The sequence below is a fragment of the Garra rufa genome, unplaced genomic scaffold (assembly GCF_049309525.1).
Source record: "Garra rufa unplaced genomic scaffold, GarRuf1.0 hap1_unplaced_013, whole genome shotgun sequence".
NCBI lineage: Eukaryota > Metazoa > Chordata > Actinopteri > Cypriniformes > Cyprinidae > Garra > Garra rufa.
The window spans coordinates 526,003-537,646 of record NW_027394288.1 but is presented as its reverse complement, the minus strand read 5'-3'; the positions used below and the strand labels follow the sequence as shown (position 1 = coordinate 537,646).

Below are 11,644 nucleotides of genomic sequence, written 5' to 3'. Positions count from 1 at the left end.
AGGGAGAAGATGGAGTATAATGTTTTCTAGGTATTTGTTTTTATTTCTTTTAATGGTTTTAAGTTGTGTTACTTTTAATGCAAGGGGATTGATGGACATGGGAAAATTTGAAAGACTGAAAGAAAAATGCAAAGGAGAAGATGTTATCGCTTTGCAAGAAACAAACTGGAAAGAGAGTGTGATGATGGACTATAAAAAGAAATGGGAAGGAGATATATTATATAACAATGGGGATGGAAGGCTTGGAAGAGGTGTAGCGTTTTTAATGAGGAAAGATGTGTTTAATGCAAGCAAAGTAGTGTATAAAGATAAGATAGGGAAATGTATGGTAGTAGAAGTAAATTATGAAGGACGTGGAATTATTTTAGTGAATGTACATGCACCAACAGAGGCGAAAGAAAAGAAAGTTTTTTTTAATGTTTTAAGGAGCATTATAAAGAAATATAAAGAAACAATTATGATGGGGGATTTTAATACTGTTTTTAGCAAACAGGATATGGCGGAGGGAATGGTTTTTAAATCGGACACAGGGAGAAAAGAATTAAACGAATTGATGAGAGAAAATAATTTAATAGATGTGTGGAGAGAAAGGAACGAAAAGAAAAAAGAATTCTCAAGAAGACAAATAGTGGGGAGTTTTGTATGCCAAACTAGAATTGACTTTGTTTTATGCACGAGAAATGTGGAGAATTTTATTGAAAAGATTAAATATGAAGAAACCAGTTTTAGCGATCACAAGTTTTTATCCTTTAGTTTGGACTGGAGGAAAATGCAAAGAGGGCCGGGAGTATGGATTTTAAATACACAGATTTTAAAGAATGAAGATTATGTTTCAAAGGTTAAAGAAATTATAGAAAAAGAAAAGGAAAATGGAATGTTTGAAGAGGATAGGAGATTATGGTGGGAGAACGTGAAGTTTTTAATCAAAAAATTTTCGATCAAATATTGTAGTTTAAAACAGAAATGCAAAAGATACGAAGAAAATAAAATGAAAGAAAGTTTAGAAATGGAATTGAATAAAGAAAATAAAGACATACAAAAGATAAAGGAAATAGAGGGAAAACTGAAAGAAATAGAAGAAAAACAATATGAGGGGGCAAGGCTAAGAAGCAAAGCAAAATATGTGGTGGAAGGAGAAAAATGTACAAAGTTCTTTTTTGACTTGGAAAAAAAGAGAGGAAAAGCTGAAACGATAAAAGAAATAAGAGGGAAAAATGGAGAACTTGTAGAAGAGAATAAAAAGATATTGGAGGAAATAAGGAATTTTTATGAGGATCTGTTTAGTGCAAGGGGGGTGGAAGAGGAGAAAAAAAAGGAACTGTTGAGTCAGATAAAAGCAAAAGTAAGTGAGGAAGATAAAAAAGAATGTGACCAAGAAATTAGAGAAGAGGAGATTGAAATAGCAATAAATCAACTGAATAAAAAGAAAAGTCCAGGAATAGATGGTTTGGGAACTGAATTTTATGTCTGTTTTAAAGAGGTTTTAATAAAGATTTTAAATGAGGTTTTTAAAGAAATTTTTGAAAAGGAAGAAATTAATGAAAGAACAAGGATGGGGTTAATGAAACTGATATATAAAAGGAAAGGAGAAAAAGTAGATTTAAAAAACTACAGACCAATCACAATGTTGAATACGGATCTTAAAATTTTAGCGAAGGTTTTAGCAAACAGACTAAAAGAAGTAATGCCAAGTATAATTCAAACAAATCAAGCATATGGGGTAAAAGGGAGAGATATAGCGGATATAACGATAAGTATAAGAGATGCCATATGGTATATGAAAGAAAAAAATGAAGATGGATATATTCTTAGTTTAGATTTTGAAAAAGCGTTTGATAGGGTTGAGCACGGGTATTTATTTGAGGTTTTAAGAAGATTTGGTTTTGGGGAGAATTTTATTAAATGGATTGGAATTTTATATAAGGGTGCACTAACTAGGATTAAATGTAATGGTTTTTTAACGGATTGTTTTAAAATAACACGATCAATTAGACAAGGTTGTCCGCTTTCAGCGTTATTGTATTCACTTGTATCTGAACCTTTGGGACTTGCTATAAGACAAAATGAAAGAATAAGAGGGATAGAAATTGAGGGAAATAAGGCTGAGGGGAAAATTTTTCAATATGCTGATGATACAACGATAATTGTAAAGGGAAAGGGAAGTGTTAAAGAAGTTATGAAGGTTGTAAAAGAATACTGCGGTGGTTCTGGAAGTAAAATAAATGAGGACAAAACGATATATATGAGATTTGGCAAAGCTATGGTTTTAACGGATTGTTTTAATTTTAAGGAAGTGGAAGAAATGAGGATTTTAGGAGTTTTAATGGGGAGGAATGAGAGGAAAGTAAGAGATGAAATGTGGGAGCAACTAATAGCAGATATAGAGAGAAGGTTACATTTTTGGAGATTGAGAACACTAAATTTGAAGGGGAAGGTTTTAATATTGAATGTTTTAATGGTTTCTAAACTTTGGTATGTTTTATATGTTTCTGAAATGCCTTTATGGACAGAACAGAGGTTGAAGAAATGCTTTCTTGACTTTTTATGGGAGGGGAAACCAGCAAGGATTGCATATAACACGATTTTAGGGGCGGTAGAGAAGGGAGGTTTGGGGCTAATGGATGTGGAACAGCGAAAAAATGCTCTGAGAGTGAAAATTGTTAAGAAATACCTGCAACAAAACAACAAAACTGAGTGGAAAAAAACAATGAAATACTTTTTAAACAAATGTGGGGATTTTAATATGGGGGATGGAATTCTGTGGATGAAAACGAAAATGTGGATGACGGAAGGATTACCTGGGTTTTACAGAGAAATTTTTAGTGCCTGGGGAAAATTTTTAACAAAAATTGAATGGGATCCGCATGGAAGAGAGAGCATTTTAAATCAACCTCTGTTCTTAAATAACAAAATTTTGAAACAAGGGAAAGAAATGTTTTTTAAAAAATGGATGGAAGTGGGGATAACGAGAGTGAGAGATGTTTTGTATGAGTTTAAAGAGGGGTTTTTACCGACGCAATATATTGTGGACACAATGGAAATGGCAAAAGAAGAATATAGTAAACAAGAAATAACAAACAAATACGAAGCCATCAAGAACGCAATACCAAAAGAGTGGATTAAGAGAATACATTGCATGGAGGAAGAGCCAAAGGAGAAATTTATTTATGTGAAACTGGGGGGAAAACTGTGTGATTTTAAAGAATGTACTGTAAAAACTTTTTATTGTGTGTTTAGAGATGATGTTTTTAAAGAGCCGATTGTTAATAAGTACTGGGTGGAAAAATTCAAAGATTTAAAAAAAGAGTGTATATGGAGAAATTTAAGGGGACGATGTGTGGAAACAAAATTGGAATGTTTGGAGTATTTTATAAGACATAAAGTGGTTTTTACTGATTTTATTTTAAACAAAATTGGTCTAGAACAAAATGCTATGTGTAAAGTGTGTCAAGAAAAGGAAGAGGGGTTTTTACATATGTTTTTATATTGTAAAGAATTGGAGGGGTTCTTAAGGAAATGTAAATGTGTTATTGAAGCTTTAACTGTGGAGTGGGATGAAAACATAATGGAATGGAACAGAGTGGTGATGTTTGGCTGGGAAAAGAAGTGCCAAAACAAAAAGTTTATAAATCTGTGGGTAATGTTAATGAAAAGTGCAATATGGGAGAGAAGAGCTGTAGCTAAAAAAGAAAAAATTGTTTTGGATGTTTGGACTGTTTTTAAAAGAAAAACTGAAATATATATAGAAAGACTGTATGTGTATTTTAAAAGTGAAAATATGTTGGATGCATTTTATGTTTTTTTTACATCAAATGTTTATCGTGTCTTAAAAGATTTTATGTTGAAGCTTCCTGAGAACGAAGGATTTTTGTAAGTTGTGTATACAAATCTGTGGTGTGTAATGTAGACACTGTGTAAGACAAACTGTATTTTTTTATGTATTTTTTTATCACAAAAAAAAAAAAAAAAAAAAAAAAAAAAGAGCGCCCGATCTCGTCTGATCTCGGAAGCTAAGCAGCGTCGGGCCTGGTTAGTACTTGGATGGGAGACCGCCTGGGAATACCAGGTGCTGTAAGCTTTTGCCTTTTCTTCACTATTTATATAATATGCTGGCTTTTACGGAGGCTGATCTTTAAATAGCCCACTTTTTGGAGCAGCCCTCGCTTATGGCCATACCGCGCTGAGAGCGCCCGATCTCGTCTGATCTCGGAAGCTAAGCAGCGTCGGGCCTGGTTAGTACTTGGTTGGGAGACCGCCTGGGAATACCAGGTGCTGTAAGCTTTTGCCTTTTCTTCACTATTTATATAATATGCTGGCTTTTAGAAAGACGTGTTTTACCGCTCTATTTATTACAATCATTTACATGTATTATAGAGTTTTAAGTGTTTTACATGTTTTTTAGGCCATTTTATTACTCTTAACATTTTAAGTGTATGTGTCTTTAATAAATGGATGGTTGGCCTGTCATGTGACTAGACACATGACAGGAAGCAGGAAGTACAACTGTATAAGAGAGCAGCATGACAAACAAAGGACAGTCACCAAACTGTTGGATTGAGGAGTTGCTAATTTTAGAGCTCACCTTTCCATTCACCACCTGCAAACTTTGGATAACACTTTCTGTGGATTGTATATACACTGGTGGACACTCACATTGGACTTATCAACACACTGGGGTTCTTGGACTGTTTTTAGGGTATGGACAAATGAACTGTATTCTTTTAACAGAGTTTACCTGTTTTTAGGGTATGGACAAATGAACTGTATTCTTTTAACAGAGTTTACCTAGTTTTATCGTGTTGTTTTAAAGTCTTTTATGTGAACCTTGTAAATACACCAAATCTATTTAAACCAATTTTCTTTTCTGTCTCATTCTTTTAACCACTAGTCATCTCTCACAGTTAAATCTGACCCCATTTTAGTCTTGTAACTCGGCTGATAAGGCCGATTGTTACACTTTTATGGGAGACCGCCTGGGAATACCAGGTGCTGTAAGCTTTTGCCTTTTCTTCACTATTTATATAATATGCTGGCTTTTATGGAGGCTGATCTTTAAATAGCCCACTTTTTGGAGCAGCCCTCGCTTATGGCCATACCGCGCTGATGGGCGCCCGATCTCGTCTGATCTCGGAAGCTAAGCAGCGTCGGGCCTGGTTAGTACTTGGATGGGAGACAGCCTGGGAATACCAGGTGCTGTAAGCTTTTGCCTTTTCTTCACTATTTATATAATATGCTGGCTTTTACGGAGGCTGATCTTTAAATAGCCCACTTTTTGGAGCAGCCCTCGCTTATGGCCATACCGCGCTGAGAGCGCCCGATCTCGTCTGAACTCGGAAGCTAAGCAGCGTCGGGCCTGGTTAGTACTTGGATGGGAGACCGCCTGGGAATACCAGGTGCTGTAAGCTTTTGCCTTTTCTTCACTATTTATATAATATGCTGGCTTTTAGAAAGACGTGTTTTACCGCTCTATTTATTACAATCATTTACATGTATTATAGAGTTTTAAGTGTTTTACATGTTTTTTAGGCCATTTTATTACTCTTAACATTTTAAGTGTATGTGTCTTTAATAAATGGATGGTTGGCCTGTCATGTGACTAGACACATGACAGGAAGCAGGAAGTACAACTGTATAAGAGAGCAGCATGACAAACAAAGGACAGTCACCAAACTGTTGGATTGAGGAGTTGCTAATTTTAGAGCTCACCTTTCCATTCACCACCTGCAAACTTTGGATTACACTTTCTGTGGATTGTATATACACTGGTGGACACTCACATTGGACTTATCAACACACTGGGGTTCTTGGACTGTTTTTAGGGTATGGACAAATGAACTGTATTCTTTTAACAGAGTTTACCTGTTTTTAGGGTATGGACAAATGAACTGTATTCTTTTAACAGAGTTTACCTAGTTTTATCGTGTTGTTTTAAAGTCTTTTATGTGAACCTTGTAAATACACCAAATCTATTTAAACCAATTTTCTTTTTTGTCTCATTCTTTTAACCACTAGTCATCTCTCACAGTTAAATTTGACCCCATTTTAGTCTTGTAACTCGGCTGATAAGGCCGATTGTTACACTTTTATGGGAGACCGCCTGGGAATACCAGGTGCTGTAAGCTTTTGCCTTTTCTTCACTATTTATATAATATGCTGGCTTTTACGGAGGCTGATCTTTAAATAGCCCACTTTTTGGAGCAGCCCTCGCTTATGGCCATACCCCCACCTGAGGCGCTAGAGAGCAAACAGGAAGTGAGTTGGCAGTTTGTAGTGTGCAGTAGGTGAGATAGGCTCACCATTTTTCTGGGTGTTTTTTCACATTTATTTTGTTTGTTTTTTAGTTAGAAAAAGTTTTTTTTTGAGGAAGGTTTTTTTTAACCCCAAACAGGTCTTTCTGTTTGGGGTTTGAGACAACCAAAATATGGATTTAATGGACAAAGAACACGGACTGGTAAAACAACATGAGATGGGAAATGCGGAACCAGGATTTGTTGCAGACATAACTGAAAGGAATATAAATGAAAGACATGGAGAAAACAATAATGAAACGTGGGCGACGGTGGTTTCAAGGAGGAAACAAGAAAGAAAAACAACTGGACAAGAACGGAAAGGAGATCTACAATCAACTGAAGGTATTGGAATTGAGAAAGAAGTTGGAGAAAAAAGAAATGTTTTATCTCAACGACAACAAATGATACAGAAATTAAGCAAACAAACAAGGTATCAGAGGGAATACAAGAAAGAAGCAACATTAACAATGACTGTTAAAGATATAGAAAATATAACAATAATTATGATAATTAAAGCAGTTGAAGAGAAAGTTGGAATGGGAAAATTGATCGGACTGAGAAGAAAAAATAATTATGATTTTGAAATGACTATGGAAAGTGAGATGGACTGTGATTTGCTGTTGAATGGAATAATGATAAACGGACAAGAATGTGAGATAAGGAAATTGTGTGCAACAGAAAGAATGGTGTCTTTCTTGAGTCTGCCCAGCTATATAGAAGATGAGGAAATCAGTCAAAAACTAATCAATTGGGGTGTAACTCCCATTCTACCACTAAGAAGAAGATATCATCCCGGGACAACGGTGGCAGACGGAACACGATTTTTGAGGGTAAAGTTTCCACAAGAGGTGACGTCTTTACCATACAACACAAGCTTCAGGACTGAAGAAGGAGTGCAGTACTTCAGAGTGATTCACGATAATCAAGTGAAGACATGCAGGATCTGTGTAAGTCCGGAGCATGAAAAAAAGGACTGCCCACAATTCACATGCAGAAATTGTCTTGAGCAGGGGCATTATGCGCGAGACTGTAAAGTCCCGCGGTGCCAAGGCTGCCAAAAGACAATGTTAAGATGCAGATGCGAGATAGAAGACGAGGAAAATGAAGATCCAGGAATGGAAATACAAGAGGTAATGGGAGTTACAACAATTGAGAGGTTAAATGACTCACAAAGGCAGACGCAAGGAGAGGACGAGAAACAAGATGACGAGGAAGAGGAGAACAACAACATAGATGAGAATAAAGAAAAGAAGGAAGATGAAGAACAAGGAATGGAGATGGGAGGAGGAGCGAACAAAGAGGATATAAATTTGATTAAAGAAGGATTTTCTAAGGAACAGGACGATGTGGACACTAATGAACTGGACTACGAAAAAGGACAAGAAAAAGAAAAAGCTGAGGATAAGGGAATAAAGACACTGACTGAGGTAAGAGGAGCAGACAATGGGGGGGAAATTCGTGGAATGGAAAACAAAGGAAAAGAAAGACTGAATAGATGTGTAAAAACAAGAAAAGATGGCTTAGACATTCAACAGGTTCTTAAAAGGCAGAAGATAAGAAGAGAAGAGCAAAAGGAAAGACTGGAGAGGAGGAAAGCTGAAATGGGTGAAGTAAAAAATACTTTTTTGAAAGACAATGAAACGGATTGAATGGTGGGTTTTGGTTTTTCCAATCTTTTCTTTAATGAGCTCTATATCAATTGTATCGCTGAATGCTAGAGGATTATCCAAATGTCAAAAGTTTGAAAGATTAATGTGTCTGACCAAAAAATGTGATGTGCTATGTTTATAAGAAACGAAATGGGAAGATAAAATAAGTGATGAAATTAGAAAATTATGGAACGGAGAAATATATAGTAACTGTGATATGGAAAGGAAGAGAGGGGTAGCTATTTTAATAAGAAAAGGAGTATTTGAAGAAGTAAATATAGATTATAAAGACACAAAGGGAAGAATAATAATTGTTAAATTTGTGTGTAATGGAAAAGAAATGAAAGTGTGTAATATACATGCACCAAATGATGAAAGAGATAAATTTAATTTTTACAGGGATATGAATGAGTTAATAGAAAAACATGACAACATTATGGTGTTAGGTGATTTTAACACTGTAATACAGAGAATTGATGTAGATGATTCAATGGGATTTAGAAGAGATAGAGGGAGGAATGAACTACATAACATAATGGAGAAATATAATATGGTGGATGTGTGGAGAGAGAGGAATGGTATGAAAAGAGAATATTCAAGAAGACAAATTGTTGACAGAGTTCTAAAGCAAAGTAGAATAGACTTATTTTTATGTAATAAAAAGGAAGCATATTATGTCACTAAGGCGTCTTACAAAAATTATAGTGAGAGTGATCATGATTTTTTATGGATATTGATGAATTTTAATGAGGCTGATAAAGGACCAGGGGTGTGGATATTAAATGCAGAACTTCTAAAAAATGAAATATACAGAATGGAAATAGAAAGTATAATAATTAATAGTGTAAATGAGGAAATGTATGAAATGGAAAAAGGGTTTTGGTGGGACATTCTAAAAAAAAGAATAAAAAAATTCTCAATGGAATATTCAAAAAAATGGCAAAAAGTCAAAAAGATGAAAGAAAATAAGATCAAAAAAGAGTGGGATGAAGAAATGAGGAAAGTAAATGAGCATGATGAAAATATTGATAAGATAATAGAATTACAGGAAGAATTAAAGAAAATAGAAGAAGAGAAGTGTAAAGGAGCAATAATAAGAAGTAGGGCGAAAGACATTGTAGAAGGAGAAAGAAGTACAAAATATTTTTATGAATTAGAAAAAACAAGACAGAGAGCAGATATAATAAAAAGTATTAAAACAGAAGATGCAAGGATTGTAGAAGATAAAACAGGAATTTTGGAAGAAGTCAGAGAATTCTATAAGCATTTATTTACCAAAAATGAGATAGTTTTAGAAGATGAGGAATTTGTATTAAGTAAAATACAGGTTAAAGTTAATGAGGGAGACAAAGAAATGTGTGAGAGTGAGATTACGGAATTAGAAATAGGAATTGCAATTGATCAACTGAAAAATGGTAAAAGTCCAGGAATAGATGGATTAACAGCTGAATTTTATAAGGTTTTTAAAGATGTGTTATGTCCAATTTTAAATGAAATATTTATAGATAATTTTAAAAAAGGGAATTTAACGAATAGTATGAAGAAAGGTATGGTGAAAATAATTTACAAGAAAAAAGGTGATAAGAGAGACCTGAAAAACTACAGACCACTAAGCATGTTGAATACAGATTATAAAATATTAGCCAAAATTTTAGCCAATCGATTGAAAATAGTAGTACCAAATATAATTACTACAAATCAAGCATATGCTGTTCTAAAAAGAGATATTACTGATGTCATTAACAATATAAGAGATATGATATGGTACATGAAGGAGGAGAAAGAAACAGGATATATAATAAGTGTGGATTTAGAAAAGGCTTTTGATAGAGTTGAACACAAATACTTGATACATGTGATGGAGAGATTTGGTTTTGGGGAGAATTTTTTAAAATGGATAAAATGTTTATATACAGATATAAGTAGTTGTGTAAAAGTGAATGGTTTTTTAACTAAAGATTTTAAAATAACGAGATCAATCAGACAAGGTTGTCCTATGTCAGCATTATTATACACTTTAGTATCTGAAGCTTTAGGACTGGCAGTAGACCAGGAAAAGAACATAAAAGGAATACGCATAAAAGGAGAAGAATCAGAACAAAAAATATTTCAATATGCAGATGACACGACATTGTTTGTAAAAGATATTAAAAGTATGGATAAAGCAATGGAAGTTTTAGAAAGATATTGTAAAGGAACAGGGGCAAAAGTTAATAAAGAAAAAACTACATACATGAAAATTGGATTACCGAATGATCTGCTGAATAAAATGCAATTTAAGGAAGAAAAGAAGAGTATGAAAATTTTAGGTATAAGGGTTGGAGAAAATGAAAATGAAATAAGAGAAGTGGTATGGGAGGAGGTTTTAAAAGGAATGGAGAAGAGATTAAATTTCTGGAAATTAAGAGGATTATTTTTAAAAGGGAAGGTTTTAGTTATTAATTCTTTGTTTTTATCAAAAATGTGGTATGTATTGGGTTCTGTGAGTTTGCCTATATGGGTGTATAAAAAAATCAAATCTATTGTTTTAAACTTTTTATGGGAGGGGAAACCATCGAAAATTGCTTATGACACTCTAATTGGAAAGGTGGAGGAAGGAGGGTTGGGACTAATAGATCCATTAATAAGAATGAAAAGTATAAGAATAAAAACTGTTAATAAATACTGGAAACATGGGAAATATGCGTGGAAGGGTGTAATGAACTATTTTTTAAATAAATGTGGAAAAATGGGAGATGATGTTTTATGGATGAAGCTAAAAGAAAACATGATGAACGGAATACCAGAGTTTTATAAAGAGGTTGTAAAAGCATGGGGTGATTTTAGAAAGCATGTTGTTTGTACGTCTTTTACCAGGGAAGAGATTTTAAGACAACCATTGTTTTTAAATAATCAAATTAAAAAGGGAAATGATACCATTTTTTATAAAAAATGGTTTTATGCGGGGATAAAGCAAATAAAAGATATCTTGTATGAAGTGATACCTGGTTTTGTACCGGTGCAAGTAATAAGAGACGCAATTGTAGAAAATTATGACAATGAAACTAAAACAGTCTTAGAAAAACAATACAAACAAATGAAAGAAGTAATACCGGAAGAATGGATAAATATTATAGAAGGTACAGAAGAAACAAAAGGTAATGATGGAATGAGAATTGATTTTAAAAGTAATGACAAACAGCATGCTTTTAAAGATGGTATTTTAAAGATGTTTTATTCTTGTTTATGTGAAGATGTTTTTATCACACCAAAAGCAGAAGGATATTGGCAAAGATTGTACCCAAGTATGGAAACTAAGAAAATATGGAAAAATCTAAGAGCTTGGTGGAAAAGTCCAATTTTAGAAAACTTTGATTATATTTTAAGACATAATTGTTTATTAAGTGAAATGAGACTGTGTAAATTTGGAATGGCAAGTGATGCAATATGCAAGGTATGTAATAGGGAAGATGAAGGATTGATACATATTTTTTTTAAATGCACAGGGTTAAAATGTTTTATAAAAAAATTAAAAGAAATGACAAGTAAATTGGGAGTAGAACAAAGACGTATTGATGAAGAATGGGAAACAATGTTTTTATTTGGTTCTAAAGGTAATTTTAAGAATGTGTGTTTTTTAAATTTGATATTAACCATTGCTAGATTTGTAATTTGGAGCAGAAGAAATTTTGTCAAACAAAAGAAAACAAAAATACCTGTGTGCAA

At 33.7% G+C, this 11,644-nt stretch overlaps 3 non-coding genes across 3 annotated transcripts; all 3 read left to right on the top strand.

Annotated features, from left to right (window-relative positions):
- Positions 1-4,162: 4,162 nt before the first annotated feature.
- Positions 4,163-4,281, top strand: LOC141314974 (5S ribosomal RNA). The gene has a single exon (XR_012350517.1). It is a non-coding gene; the product is annotated as a 5S ribosomal RNA (ribosomal RNA).
- An 801-nt stretch (positions 4,282-5,082) lies between these two features.
- On the top strand, positions 5,083-5,202 carry LOC141315228 (5S ribosomal RNA). Its single transcript, XR_012350770.1, has one exon. It is a non-coding gene; the product is annotated as a 5S ribosomal RNA (ribosomal RNA).
- An 84-nt stretch (positions 5,203-5,286) lies between these two features.
- On the top strand, positions 5,287-5,405 carry LOC141314766 (5S ribosomal RNA). Its single transcript, XR_012350310.1, has one exon. It is a non-coding gene; the product is annotated as a 5S ribosomal RNA (ribosomal RNA).
- The last annotated feature ends 6,239 nt before the right edge of the window (positions 5,406-11,644 follow it).